Genomic DNA, 13,963 nt, shown 5'->3' with positions numbered 1-13,963 from the left:
AAATTTTATGCAGATAATTCTATCAGTAATTTTCATTATGAGTTAGAGAAAAGACTGGCAGTCTTACACTTGATGTTGCAAACGTAATATACTACACAAAGGAAGAGAAAGTAGGACCCCCTTTGCCACCCACAGAGAGCAGGCAGTGTGGTGGTTTAAAATATATCCACAAATTCTCAAACATTCCTTCAAAAGCTGGGGTCTGGTCCCCCTTCCATGGAGTGAGGACTGAATTAAAGGACTCAATTCTGAAGAATAAGTAAGGAGCGTGAGGTCAGTGTACATAACCCAGTCATTGGCGACTAGAGCATAAAGAACATCGCAGCTTCCTGCTCCCTTGCTTGCCGGTGTACCCTCTCTCGTTCTCTCAGATCTCTCCTGGGTTGTGAGGACACTCAGGCAGCCGTTGGAGAGACCCGCGTGGTGAGGAACTGAAGCTGCCTCCCAAGGGCCATGTGAGTAAAGCGTCTTGGAACTGATCCTCCAACCCTCTCAAGCCTTCAGAAAACTGCAGCCCGGCCAGAAGCCTCATGAGAGACTGATTCACAACCCAGCTAAGCTGTTCTTAGACTCCAGACTCTCAGAAACTGTGTGCTCATTTGGGAATCATTTGTTATGCAGCAATAAATAACTAATAAAGAAGATGTGACAGTTGGCTGGGGGCAGATCAGAAAAGCCTTCCTGGAATTCTAGATATTCTCACAAGCAGTGGGGACAACCAAAGCTATAGGCTGAGCCCCCAATCTTGGGGTTTGTTCATATGAATCTTAACCCCACAAAGGATAGGTCAAGCCTACTTAAAATTAGGCCTAAGAGTCACCCCCAAGAGAACCTCTTTTGTTGCTCAGATGTGGCCTCTCTCAGCCGACACTACAAGCAAACTCACTGCCCTCCCCCTCTCTATGTGCGACATGACTCCCAAGGGTGTGGACCTTCCTGGCAATGTGGGACAGAAATCCTAGAATGAGCTGGGACTCAGCACCAAGGAATTGAGAAAACCTTCTAGACCAAAATGGGGAAGAGAGAAACGAGACAAAATAAAGTGTCAATGGCTGAGAAATTCCAAACAGAGTCAAGAGGTTATCCTGGAGGTTATTCTTATGCATTAAATAGATATCATCGTTTTAGTTAAAGTATAATGGAGAGGCTGGAGGGGACTACCTGAGAATGTAGAGCTGTGTTCCAGTAGCCATGTTTCTTGAAGATGATTGTATAATGAGATAGCTTTCACAATGTGACTGTGTGATTGTGAAAACCTTGTGTGTGATGCTTCTTTTATCTACCTTATGGACAGATGAGTAAAACATATGATTAAAAATAAATAAATTATAGGGAGAACAAATGTTCAAATAAATTTAGTAGATTGAAATGCTAGTGATCAATGAAAGGGAAGTGTAGGGGTATGACATGTGTGAATTTTTTTTCTGTTTTCTTTTTATTTCTTTTTCTGAATTAATGAAAATGTTCTAAGAAATTATCATGATGACGAATATACAACTATGTGATCAAAAAAAGAATGTTTAGGGCGGGCCGCGGTGGCTCAGCGGGCAAGAGTGCTTGCCTGCCGTGCCGGAGGACCCCGGTTCGATTCCCGGCCCCAGCCCATGTAAAAAACAAACAAAATATAATAAAACAAGAAAATGTTTAAAGATGTTTCCCTTTCTTCCTCCCTTCCTTCCTTCCATCCTTCCTTCCTTCTCTGTCTTTCCTTCCCTTCCTTCCTCTCTCTTTAAAAAAAAAAAAAAAAAAAGAATGTTTATATTGTTTGTCGTTTGGTTTTATTAATAAAAAATTAAAAAAAAAAGAATGTATCTGCTTGTACATTGTTTGATCAATAAAAATTAAAAAAAAAAAAAAAAAAACCCTTCCTGGAGGCGGCATCTGGGCGGTGTTTGCTCATGGTGATGATGCTGTAGCAAACGCCCCGTCTGTATTGCTCCCCCAACCCTCCCACTCTGCCCCACCCCCAACCTCACCTCTCTACTTCCTCTTCTCAACTTTCATCCCCTGCCCACTCTCCCTCTCCCTCTCCTTTTCTCTTTCAAATAAGGTCGCAATGGGAAGGGCTGTATAAACCTTCTGGATTTTTAGTAGGAAAAGAGCTTTCATGATTAAATACTACTTGAAAAACTTCATTTCCATTGCGCAGACTTATTTCTGATAAGCAGGTATCCCACCTTTTTAAGCAGTCTGTTTACTCATTTTTTTGCCCAATGTGAGTGGGCACAACAAGGGTTATAAACCAACTTTTGGGAAATAGCTACTTTAGAGTCAAATTTTAGAGAATGTTTCAAATTAAATATACTATAAAAGTAGCTGTCTTTTATAGTTGAGTTAGATACTTGATTTTTATTGATGAACAGAAGAAAAAGATTGGCCCCAGGAAGCTCTAAATGTCTTTTGCCAAGAAGAAAATTTGCTGACAGAGATGGGATAAATAGCTGAAAACACAGAAGTTTGCCTTTGCCATGGGGAGGTTGCATTCAACTTAGAACTTGCGTAATACTTCATAAAATATAGGGGATATTTTTGTAATTTATGTAATAATTAGATTTTCACCATGTTTAGTTACTCCTGTCTTTCACATAAAGTGCTCTAATAGCCTCCTTTTTTTTTTTGTTAATAGATCTCTTGGCAAACATTTTTTATACTCAAGGGTCCATCAGCTGAATATGCTTCGTGTCTTAAGGACTTCGTTCCCTCAGCAATCTGTTTTATACCAGAGATTTCCAAATTAATATCTAAATTCATAGTTTTTATAGAATATGGAATATTTGGTTATGTAATCATTTTATGTGAAAAGCAATAAAATCTCAAATACTATATATTAAAATAAGATCTTATGGCATAACTTTAGACAGCACTATATCTTCTGAAACATAATAACTATAGTAAAATTCAAAATAATGCCAAGTCTCTAAATTGTGCATCATGCACCAAACAATATTAAAAAAAAACGTTTCACTACTTTACTTTTAAATCTCCTAATGAACATGAGAAGTAGCATTCAGTTAAAAACAAAATCAATTTTACTCAATATTGCTCCAATTGCTGAAATGTTGTGAAAAACAGTCGTAATTCGAAGGACTTTATCATGTTGATTTAGACATCGGTAGCGGACTGGAGAAAATGCTGAAGGGGACAGTCCCATTTGATGGAAAGATGGACCAAGTGACCTATTTCAATTTGCTAAAGCTACTGGAATGCAGTATACCAGAAATGGGTTGGCTTTTACAATGCTGATTTATTGACTTGCAAATTTACAGCTCTTAGGCAGTGAAAATGTCCAACTCAAGGCATCAACAGGACAATACCTAGACTCTGAAGACAGGCTGCCATCATCTGGGGCTCCCTAGTCACATGGCCAGTAATATGGCAATGCCTGCTGGTCCTTCTGTCCCAGGTTTTGTTGCTTTCAGCGTCTGGCTTCAGTGGCCCTGTCTCTCAGCTTCTCTGGTTCTCTTCTCTGTGACCTTCTCTTAATTCTGTCTCTTGCTTCTCTCTGTCTTTTATCCTCTTACAAAGGATTCCGTCAGAGGATTAAGACCCACCTTGAATGGGGTGGGTCACATCTCAGTTGAAATAACCTAATCAAAAGGTCCCACCTACAATAGGTCTGCACCCACAGCAGTGGATTAAAAGAACATGGTCTTCTCTGGGGTGCACAACAGCTTCAGGCTGCCACATGAACTCAAAGGTTTTGTCCATCTTTGAGTTTTGCAACTCTTCAATGCTACTCACACTTTGATGAAACTTAAAAAAAAAATTGTGTTGCATTCTTTTTTTAAAGTATTGATTATTGCAGTTAATTAGAACAATGTTAAGTGATTTTTACTACAGGGAACTTTTAAACTGATTCAGTAGGATCCCAGGTACTTTTTCTTAGAGGAAATTCTATAAAAGAAAACAAATTACCACACGCTTTTTCCAAGTGAATGTCTTAGTTTTTATTTGGTTCCAAATGGAACTAAACTACATTATGTAATAGATGCTTGCTAAGAGTATGACTGGTTTTTAATAAAAAGTTTTATTGAAAACTCCACTTTCCAAATTGCATCCTTTCCCCAAACTTTTAAAAATGAAAAGTGAACACAACTTATGAAGGAAGAAAGTCAGACTCTACATAAAATGTTAGGCTTAATTTTACTCTGTGTATATTTTCAGAATTAGCTCCTTTGACACAAGCTTGCATGATGAATAAAGTGCTCCAGCCAAGTTATAAATCTCAGCAAAGAGAGATTTAAATGGCAAGTGTTGGGTGGGACGATGCCCTTTCTACCACACAACTTCTCTGCACTAACAAAGAAGCATTCATGAGTCTAGTCTACGACTTAATGCCTGAGTCTATCACCAGCGAAACATAAGGTTGCTAGAGCTGTTAGAAAACTGTATTATGAAAATGCAGAGGCATGGGAAAAAACGTATAAAAATGTACTTGATGTCTTTCTATGGGTTGGACTTCTTATAGACAAAGTACTATTTCGCATATATATATATATATATATATATATATATATATATATATATATATTAGGTAATACTGTCCTTTTACAATTTAATAAAATCAAGAGAACTTCAAGTTCAACTACAGCACAATTTGTTTGTGTTTGTTTTCTTTAATTTGATACTCTGCCTTTAAATACGTAACCACCCCCTAACCAGAAAAATCGAACAGCAATTAAAGATCAGGATTTGCTGTTTAGATTGGAAAAAATTCACATTTTTCTAAAAGGGAAATCACAATAATAATAATGGAGTTGTTTATAGACCAGCTTCTCCTTCATAGGTTGCAATCTTATTTTAGAGCCTAATTAGAGAAGATTCATCCTTGATTCTTTCTCTGCTGGATTTCAATGAATGAGTTACGGAGAATGTTCTGCTGGAAAATCAGAAATAAAAATAGTATAAGAATGGATTAGAACAGCAGTTCTCAACATTTTTTCATTTTCAACTCCCCATTTTTAATATTCCAAAAGTAATTATCTGTTAAAATATCTACAACAGAAAATGCATGCTACACAAGCTTTTTGCTGAAGGTAAAACACATAGGCATAAAAGGCTAACTCATGCTTATGCCACTCTGGTGTCACCATTTTTTTGGAGTTTTTTCTTCCCTCTCAGCTCCCTTTCCTGCCGGCCCTCTCATGGCGGAAACCTCGGGGCATAAGGTGGGGCCCTGAAGTGGAAGATTCGCCCCACTAAGGTCCTGCCAGATGGTGTGAGTTCTACTCCCAGCTCTGCACTTAACCACAGGGCGTTCTTTAACCTCTTTGGGCCTCAGTTTCCCACCATTCTGAAATAAGGGTGTTGACAAAGGCCTAAAATTGTATTGCCTAAATTAAATCACATTTGGCATCTAAATCTGCCTTTTAAGATAATTTCTATATTTACATAAAGAATACTGCTCCACTTTTCAGTTTACCACCTATCTAGGCGGTCTTGTGCATGCATCCTTTTACTTCTTTTCCTCTTCCCTCAGCTTCCTTTGCGGTATTTCCCTCTCCATCCCTATGCTCCATTTCTAGCTTGTTTTGCCTTTTTCTTCTTTTTCCCCATTAGTTCCTCATTTTCACTAAAGATTGCTCTGTCTATACTCCTTTACCCTAGTTAAGTAATTCCAGAAACCATAGCTGAATTTTAAGTGATTTTTTCTTTTGCTGTATTATGAGTAGAAGATGCTCTTATTAAATCAGTATATCATAAGATGTCCTTATACAAGTTCAAATTGATAGAAAAATATTTCTGACCATCCAGTATGTGGTTACTCTATTAAGCAACTAACATAAATATTTCAAGGTATAAACCAGACAGGATTGGTTTTACTAATTTTAAAATTTTGAAATATTTCAAACTTACAGAAAGTTATAGAAAATAATATATCTTTGTCAAATCTGAATATTTTGCTATACTTGTCTCAACATTTTTTAAAAATAAAATATTACAGATACAATTCCCCACCCTCTGCCACACTTGCACCCACTGTCCTGAATTTGGTGGGGTTTTTTTCTGTGCATTTTTTACGCTTTTATTACATGTGTAAAATACTGTACTGACATATGTTTTTAAATTTTACATAGATGTAATACCATGGGTGTTATGGTTTTTTTTAATTAATTTATTTTTTATTACAGAAGTCTTACAGAAAAATCATACAGAAAATACAGAGTTCCAAAATACCGGCTCAAAGTTCTCCCTATTGTCAACTCTTTGTATTAACATGGTAACTTTGTCAGAATTTATTAAACAATATAATTATAATTACACTGTTAACTTTAGTCCATAGTTTATGTAAGTTTACTCTTGTACAATCCTATGGGTTCCTCCCCCCCTTTTATTTTAACTGAGAAATCTTCACACACATACATTCTATACATGGCGTACAATCAATGTCTCACAATATCATCATAGTTGTATATTCATCACCATGATCATTTTTTAGAACATTTGCATCACTCAAGAAAAAGAAATAAAAAGGAAAAGCTCATCATACCATACATCTTACCACTCCCTCTCATTGACTACTAGTATTCCCATCTACCCAATTTATTTTACCCTTTGTTGCCCCTTTTACTTATTTATTTTTTACTCATCTGTCCAGACCCTGAATTTAAGGAACATCAGACACAAGGTCTTCACAATTCCACTGTCACATTGTAAAAGTTATATCTTTATACAATTGTCTTCAAGTAGCTAGGCTCTGGAACACAGCTCAAGAGTTTCAGATACTTCTCTCTAGGCACTCCAATACACCATAAGCTAAAAAGGGATATCTACATAATGCAAAAGAATAACCTCCAGGATAACCTCTTGACTCTGTTTGAAATCTCTCAGCCACTGACACTTTATTTTTTCTCATTTCTCTCTTCCCCGTTTTGGTCAAGAAGACTTTCTCAATCCTTGATGCCAGGTCCCAGCTCATCCTGGGCTTTTTGTCCCACGTTGCCAGGGAGATTTACACCTGGAGTCATGTCACATGTAGGAAGGAGGAGAGTGAGTTCACCTGCTGAGTTGGCTTAGAGAGAGAGGCCATATCTGAGCAATAAAAGACGTTTTCTGGGGGTGATACTTAGGCCTAAGCTTAAGTAGGCTTAGCTTATCCTTTGCAGGAATAACTTCATAGGGATGAACCCCAAGATTGAAGGCTCGGACTATTGATTTGGTTTTCCCTACTGTTTGCGAGAATATCAGAAATTATCCAAATGGGGAAGTTGAGTATTTCCTCCTTTGTTCTCCTTCCCTCAAGGGGACTTTGCAAATACTTCTTTATTCACTGCCCAGATTAATATAGGATTTATTGGGGCATCACACTAACTTGGACAAACCAACAAAATCTCATGCCCTATTCAAGATTCTATGTACTTTATGGTATTCCACTAAATGACCAAACAAGTTAAATTAGGAAATGCACTACCCAACATATAAATTTTGCACCCAATAAACATCTCTCCCTATAGTCGCACACAGAAGTTGAAATCTTAAAACATGGACGAAAACATCGTACCATGTTTTAATCAATGTTATGTTTTTGAGATTTATCCATATTGCTGCATTTAGCTCAAGTTCATTCATTTTGGTTGATGTATACGTTCTTTTATAAGAATATACCACAATTTTTAAATTTTCCTGTTAGTGGATATTTAGGTGGTTTCTAATTGTTTGCTATTATAAACAGTGCTAGAGTAAATATTCTGTACATATTTTCTTGGGCGTTATGTGTGAGAGTTGCTGAGAGTTATGAAGATGCATATTTTCAAACTAATTATATATTTCTAAATTGTTCTTAAAAGTGATTGTAGACTTTAGTCTTGTAATCACTAAAGATAGACCCTCATGTTTATTAACAAAGGATCTTGGGTCTGCCCAGAACTAATCCACCCCAAGTTCAAAGTTATCCTGATAACCAAAGTGGGCCCACAGGACATGCTTAGAGGCTTAGACTTCAACCTACAAATCACCTTTACCTCATTTTGCCATTTTTTTTCATATTCTGTGACTAAGCATGTAATCAATCTGCGCATGTTCAATAATCAGAACACCTCTAATTACGTCATGTGGACACACTATGCTCATTATCCTAAACCTTGCCCATCTTTTCTCTAATAAAACTATCAAAAAAAGGGTAATGCGAAGGTGGCTCAGTGGCAGAATTCTCACCTGCCATGCCAGACCTGGGTTCGGTTCCCAGTGCCTGCCCATATTAAGGAAAAAAAAACCTGTCAGAATTACTGCAGCTCAGGGGACAAATTTTGGGCCACTGGCCATCTGCTCTCTTACAACACATCTAGTAATAAATTCTTTCTCTCTTTGAAAAAAAAAAAAGTGGTTGTAGCAACTTAAGCTCCCACCAGGAGTGTATGAGTTTCTTCTGGCCCAATATCATGTCAGCACTTGAAATCATTAGGCTTTCACATTTATTCCAATCTAGTAGATGTGAAATGGTAGCTCATTGTACTTATGCATTTCTCTGATGACAAGAGAGCACAAATATTTTGTTTCTATGTTAATCGGGTTTCTTCTTCTGTGAATGGTATATTCATATCTTTTGCTCATTTCGCTTATGGGTTATCTTTATCTATGTAGGACTATCCGTTGTGGATTTTGTGAAATAGATATCTAATTTTGTTTTATTTTTTTGATATGGATAATCAATTTTTCTCTCACCAAATATTGCAGAAGTTGAGACTTTCCCCACCAATTTATAAGGTTGCATAGTTTCCATGTATGAAAGGCTCCATTTTGCAACTCTTTATTTGGTGCTATTGAACTATTTTCCTATCTTGCACCAATATCACAGTCTTAATTATAACTTTACAACAAGCTTTCTTATATGGTAGGGCAAATTCTATGACCATGTTCCTTTTCCTTAAAAAACATCTCTGTGTTTAAATTTTAGAATTCAGTTGCCAAAATCCTCTAGGAATAGAGGATAGGGATAGAGGGTTAGAATTACAGTAAGTTCAAAGATTAATTGTGGGAGAAAGAACATTCTTATAATATTGAATCTTTTAAAGACAAGATATAACTCTGCATTTTGTAGGTCTCCTTTCATTTTTTTTTTTTCAATTAGATCCACATTTTTTTCCTAAACTGTCCCTAACATGTTTTGTTAGATTTGTTCTTAGGAATATTGTGACTTTGGGTACCAGTAAGAGGATGGTGTGTATAAATGAAATTCATTTAAAAAAAAATAAAAAAACTCTATTATTGGTTCTTGCCATTTATTTTCTCTCTGCATTTTCTGTGAAAATTGGCCAGATGTGAATTTTTATAGTTTACCCCTTTCTTATTGTTTTCATATCTTATGCAGTGGTTTGAACTTTTCCAGTACAACAATGAATGTAAACTATGATGAAAAATATCCTTGGTTTGTTCCTGAATTTTAAAATAATGCTTCCAACAATTTATAATTAAGTATCATATTTGCATAGGGTATTGGTAGGTAGACTTTATCAGTTCAAGGACGGTTCCTTCTATTCCAATAATTTTTTGTTTTTTTTTTTGGCTCTATTTTATTTTAATCATAAATGAATATTAACTATTGTGGGGAGAACTACATTACTCTATCTCTGCATTAGTAATCATAATTAATCTTCTGATTATAATTGAAATTACCTCTAAATTTCCTTTCTACACACTTCTTGTCTAATTGTGGCATAAGTGTTATACTAGCTTCATAAATTAATTGGAATCTGATTTGGAACAGTGTATAAAATAGGATTATCTTTTCTTGGGAGGTTTGATAGAGCTTTCCTGTGAAACCATCCAAGCTTAACAGTGCTTATGAATGGAGAATTTTAAACTTTGAGTCAACTTATATAAGCGTTAAATATCTATTCAGGTTTTCTATTTTTTTAAGCAGTTTTGAGCTATGTTTCCATTTCATCTATGTTTTCAAATTTTTATTGACATAGACTTGTTCATAGCATTATCTCATTGTTATTTTAATTTCTCATTTATCTGTAGGTTTGTCCCTTTTCTCATTTCCAATACTGTTTCTTTGTACGTTTACTCTTTTTTTTTACATTTTAAAATGGCGCTTTTATTTTAAAAACTATATTTTCCAAAATAGAAAATATTTCACGAGAAGAGTGCATAGTTTTACATTTTGAAAATCTTTTAACTGTCTTTCTCAATAGAAAACTGTGGATTACCAAATTGGTTTTGCATTCAGTCTCTTGTAATCTGTTGTTTTGGTTGGAGTTTATGCAGAATACCAGACATCACAGATATACAGTTAGAAAAGGAAGGAGTATGTAATAACCTTATCAGATCTTATTCTTTTTTTTTTTAGCTTTTGATCATTCTGTTCTACATATATAATCAGTAATTCACAATATCATCATATAGCTGCATATTCATCATCATGATCACTTTTTGGAACATTTGCATCTATTCAGAAAAAGAAATAAAAAAGAAAACAGAAAAAAATTCATACATACCATATCCCCCACCCCTCCCCCTCACCAATCACCAGCATTTCACTTTAAATTTATTTAACATTTGCTCCCCCTATTATTCATCTTTATTCCATATGTTTTACTTTTCTGTTGATAAGATAGATAAAAGGAGCATCAGACACAAGGTTTTCACAGTCACACAGTCACATTGTGAAAACTTTATCATTATATAATCATCTTCAAGAACCATGGCTACTGGAACACAGCTCCACATTTTCAGGCAGTTTCCTCCAGCCTCTTCACTACATCTTGGCTAACAAGGTGATAATCTATTTAATGCATAAGAATAGCCTCCAGTCAAAGATCTAAACATTAGGTCTAAGACCATAAAACAGTTAGAGGAAAATGTAGGGATATATCTTATAAATCTCATAATTGGAGATGGTTTTATGGACCTTACACCTAAAGCAAGAGCACTGAAGAAAGAAAGAAAGAAATGGGAACTCCTCAAAATTAAACACTTTTGTGCATCAAAGAACTTCATCAAGAAAGTAAAAAGACAGCCTACACAATGGGAGACAACATTTGGAAATGACATATCAGATAAAGATCTAGTATCCAGAATTTATAAAGAGATTGTTCAACTCAACAACATAAAGACAGCCAATCCAATTAAAAAATGGGAAAAAGACTTGAACAGACACTTCTCAGAAGAGAAAATACAAATGGCCAAAAGGCGCATGAAGAGATGCTCAATGTCCCTGGCCATTAGAGAAATACAAATCAAAGCCACAATGAGATATCATCTCACACCCACCAGAATGGCCATTATCAACAAAACAGAAAATGACAAGTGCTGGAGAGGATGTGGAGAAAGAGGCACACTTATTCACTGTTGGTGGAAATGTCAAATGGTACAACTACAACTACTGTGGAAGGCAGTTTGGTGGTTCCTCAAAAAGCTGAATATAGAATTGCCATATGACCCAGCAATACCACTGCTAGGTATCTACTCAGAGGACTTAAGGGCAAAGACACAAACTGACATTTGCACACCAATGTTTATAGCAGCATTATTTACAATTGCAAGGAGATGGAAACAGCCAGAGTGTCCATCAACAGACGAGTGGCTAAACAAACTGTGGTATATACATATGATGGAATATTATGCAGCTTTAAGACAGAATAAACTTATGAAGTATGTAACAACATGGATGGACCTTGAGAACATTATGCTGAGTGAGACTAGCCAAAAACTAAAGGACAAATACTGTATGGTCTCATTGATATGAACTGACATTAGTGAATAAACTTGAAATATTTCGTTGGTAACAGAGATCATCAGGAGATAGAAATAGGGTAAGATATTGGGTAACTGGAGCTGAAAGGATACAGACTGTGCAACAGGACTGGATACAAAAACTCAGAAATGGACAGCACAATACTACCTAACTGTAATGTAATTATGTTAAAACACTGAATGAAGCTGCATGTGAGAATGATAGAGGGAGGAAGGCTGGGGACATAAATGAAATCAGAAAGAAAGATAGATGTTAAAGATTGAGATGGTATAATCCAGGAATGCCTAGAGTGTATAATAATAGTGAAATGTACAATGTACAAATATTAAAAATGTTTTTGCATGAGGAAGAACAAAGGAATGTCATTATTGCAGGGTGCTGAAAATAGATGATAATTAATACTTTAAAATGTCACCTTATATGTGAGACTAAAGCAAAAAATGTTTATTTGTTACAAAATTTATATTTTGACTAGAGCATTTCCTAATATAACTCATGTAGATAGTTCGATTGAATGTCATAAGTACTTGGAATCTCAGGTAGGACATGAGATTTTGTTGGTTTGTCCAGAGTGATGCCCTGACGAATCCCAGAGTGATTCGATCAGTGAGTGGAAAAGTATTTGCAAGCCCCCTTCGGGGAATGGTGAGAGTGGGGAGAAATTCGACTTCCCCAAGTTGAATTCTTGATATTCTCACAAGCACTGTGGACAACCAAAGCTATAGGCTGAGCCCCCTGTCTTGGGGTTTGTTCATCTGAAACTTAACCCCACAAAGGATAGGTCAAGTCTACTTAAAATTTAGGCCTAAGAGTCACCCCCAAGAGAGCCTCTTTTGTTGCTCAGATGTGGCCTCTCTCTCCAGCCAACATGACGAGCAGTCTCACCACCCTCCTCCTCTCCGTGTGGGACATGACTCCCAGGGATGTGGACCTTCCTGGCAACGTGGGACAGAGATCCTGGAATGAGCTGAGTCTCAGCATCAAAGGACTGAGAAAAACCCTAGAATGAGCTGAGAATTAACATCAAGGGATTGAGAGAAACTTCTCGACCAAAGGGGGAAGAGTGAAATGAGACTAAATGTCAATGTCTGAGAGATTCCAAACAGAGTCAAGAGGTTATCCTGGAGGTTATTCTTATGTATTAAGTAGATATCACGTTGTTGTTCAAGATGTAGCGGAGAGGCTGGAGGGAACTGCCTGAAAATGTAGAGCTGTGTTCCAGTAGTCATGTTTCTTGATGATGATTGAACAATGATATAGCTTTCACAATGGGACTCTGTGAATGTGAAAACCTTGTGTCTGATGCTCCTTTTAGCTACTATATCAGCAGAAGAATAGAACATATGGAATAAAAATAAATAATAGGGGGAACAAATGTTAAAATAAATTCAGTTTGAAATGCTAGTGGTAAATGAAAGCGAGGGGTAAGGGGTATGGTAAGTATAATCTTTTTTTTCTCTATTATCATTTTATTTCTTTTTCTGTTGTCTTTTTATTTCTTTTTCTAAATCGATGCAAATGTTCTAAGAAATGATGAATATGCAACTATGTGATGATATTAAGAATTACTGATTGTATATGTAGAATGGAATGATATCTTAATGTTTTGTTTGCTAATTTTTTATTATTAATAATAAAAAAAAAAAGAATAGCCTCCAGGATAACCTCTCGACTCTGGAATCTGTCAGCCATTGACACTTTATTTTCTGTCATTTCACTCTTCCCCCTTTTGGTCGAGAAGTTTTTCTCATTCCCCTGATGCTGAGTCTCAGCTCATTCTGGTGATTTTCTCAATCCCTTGATGCTGACTCTCAGCTCATTCCAGGATTTCTGTCCCACGTTGCCAGGAAGGTCCACACCCCTGGGAGTCATGTCCCACATAGACAGGGGAAGGGTGGTAAGTTTGCTTGTTGTGTTGGCTGGAGAGAGAGGCCACATCTGACCAACAAAAGAGGTTCTCTCGGGGGTGACTCTTAGGTCTAATTTTAAGTAGGCTTGACCTATCCTTTGTGGGGTTAAGTTTCATATGAACAAACCCCAAGATTGGGGGCTCAGCCTATAGATTTGATTGTCTGCACTACTTGTGAGAATATCAAGAATTCAACTTGGTGAAGTTGAATTTTCCCCCTTTTCATGATTTCCCGAAGGGGACTTTGTCTTTGTGCCTTTATTCTTATTTTATTTTTAGTCTTGCCAGAAGCTTGTCTGTCTTGTTAAGTTTTTTAAGATATTAAGTTTTATTTCATCGATCTATTTTTGTTTGCT

The sequence above is a fragment of the Tamandua tetradactyla genome, chromosome 4 (assembly GCF_023851605.1).
Source record: "Tamandua tetradactyla isolate mTamTet1 chromosome 4, mTamTet1.pri, whole genome shotgun sequence".
NCBI lineage: Eukaryota > Metazoa > Chordata > Mammalia > Pilosa > Myrmecophagidae > Tamandua > Tamandua tetradactyla.
Note: the sequence above shows the minus strand (reverse complement) of the source record.